The sequence below is a fragment of the Protobothrops mucrosquamatus genome, unplaced genomic scaffold (genome assembly GCF_001527695.2).
Source record: "Protobothrops mucrosquamatus isolate PMUCROS unplaced genomic scaffold, P.Mucros_1.0 scaffold12, whole genome shotgun sequence".
Lineage (NCBI taxonomy): Eukaryota > Metazoa > Chordata > Lepidosauria > Squamata > Viperidae > Protobothrops > Protobothrops mucrosquamatus.
The window spans coordinates 3,288,297-3,290,627 of record NW_015386399.1 but is presented as its reverse complement, the minus strand read 5'-3'; the positions used below and the strand labels follow the sequence as shown (position 1 = coordinate 3,290,627).

General features: G+C 35.7%; 1 pseudogene; it reads right to left on the bottom strand.

The window, feature by feature from the left end:
- Positions 1-293: 293 nt before the first annotated feature.
- Positions 294-2,331, bottom strand: part of LOC107282752 — a 13,502-nt pseudogene continuing 11,464 nt past the window's right edge.

Here is a 2,331-nt window from a genome sequence, read left to right as displayed (position 1 = left end):
GCGTCTAGCACATTGTTTGCTGATCCTGTTGAGAAAGCTAATGGGGCAGTAATTGGTGGTAAATCTCTGCTTTCTTTTGTATAGATCTTGATCGCCAAAACTAGGCCCCAATCAACAGGAATCTTAGCATGATTCTCAAGGTAGTGAATAGGAAACCAGAACAGGTGTAACCAGTCTAAATTATTTTGGATATCCTATGCTGAAATAAAGTCATTTCCACGATGGTATTTTTTTGTTTGTGTGTTTTTCAGCTCTTGAATCAATTTTGTAACTTCAGAGTCTGACATAGTATATTAGGCAATGAGCTGGTGAGCTTCATTGTCTAATTGTCTTTTCAGGTGAGGCAAATCTTCCCATATGTAAAAGAATCTGAAATGGTCTTCCCAAACTGTAGAAAGGATGAAATTCATAGATTAGAAGAAGCAGATTGACAAGTTGCACATTTCTAGAATAGAACTAAATTCTTAGAATGAGCAGCCTGTAATAACTGTTTATATTTCCGTTTGAACAGGAGAGGAAACTTTTTATATTCATTAAAGCAGGAAATTAGTTGTTTCTTCACTGTGTGGCAAGGGTTGATTAAAAGAACTCTGATTCCTATTAGCACCAATTGGATGGGTAGAGAGAAGAAGCTGAACTGGTTGAATATAAGTTGGCAAAGTCTGATCAGGGGAATTGGCTTCCAGGATAGTTGTATGTATGTAAATTGAAGTGCCTCATTAGTGGAGAGCATTTGTCCTTTGTCTGAACTGTACAATTTTTCATATTTGTTCCTTGGGGATATCTTCAGATAGAATAGGGAATGCATTCAAAAAGAAGATATCAAAAAGCTTCAAAAACAGCATGTTGGGACAGTGATCAGTCTCAGGAGAGTTGTCAATATGGAATTGGAGAATTAAAGAACATAAATTTCTTGATACAACAATCAATCAGAGAGGTCTTGTGCCTGGCCAATGTGAGAACTGTGCTGGATAGCCAATAGTAGTGGTGCCATTCATAATTTGCAGATCCAGTCTATAAAATGTCTGCAGCATCCATAAGCCCCTGAAATCACAAGTGTGGTCTTTGGAATCTCTAGTTAGGAGGGGGAGATGTTCTGCAAATTAGTGGAATTTTGAAAAGTTTGGCAAACAGCTGATTATCATTTGAATCTAGTCTGGCATTGAAGTTTCCTGCAATGATGATACAGGCAATAGTAAAGTGTATATTTGTTGTTTGCATCCTTCCTTTATTATTTTTGCAAATAATTCAAGATGGTGAAAATATCCAACACACCTTCCTCCTCTTATTTTCCTAACAACAACCCGTTGAGACAAGTTCATTAAATAGCACTGATGTAATTTTCTCCTTTTCCCCAAAGTTCAATAATACATGATTGAGGGGTGTTAGGAGGTATATAGAAATCAATGAGAAGCTATTTCTTTCTAAAAATGTTGAGAACAGCTGTTTGTGTGAGATTCTCAAGTGGGTCTGTTGACATAATCTCAATGTTTAGAATGGTTGAAATATGGATGCTCAGACCAGCATATTGTTTACAATAGAATAGAATAGAATAGAACAAAAACTTTATTGTCACTTTAAATGTACACTAATCAGCATACATTAAAATGAAATTTCATTGCATTCAGCTCTCAAAGGGTCACTACCTCCGATATACACTACATAAATATAAATAATACACTACAATATACACTACAATACAACGATATACACTACAAAAATAAATAAATAAATAAATACAGAATTATGCATATATCCACATATATTATATGACACAGAGAAACAACAGTCTAGTTTGGGTTATGTATACATGTGCATGGCAAGAAAAATGAATCTTGCGAGTTTACCAGACGGATGGCATAGGGAACAAAGCTTTTACAGAATTGGATAGTCCTGCTATAAATACTTAGAAACCTCCTCCCAGAGGGGACCAACAGAAACAGACCGTAAAATGGTTATGTGTGGTCTCTAAGAATGCTTTGAGCTCTAAGCCATAGCACTTATAAGCAGTATTCTGAATACTAGGGAGCAAGCTGAATACCTTGACCTATGCCAGGAACTTTTGAGACAAATAATTATTTATATCCCTCAATAAAGAAATAATTTGTTGATCTCTTGGCATATAAGAATGCTTTAATTGCTGATCAGGTGGCCACCAATTTGAAGTATATCAAACATAATACATTTGCTAATGCAAATAAACCAGGGAGATGGTTGGCTTACCAATTACGCAAGAGACAGAAAGCCAGACTTATATCTAAAGTTGTGGTTAAGGGCCGCGAGGTATATCAACAAGAATTGATTAAGAAAGCGTTTACAGAATTCTATTCA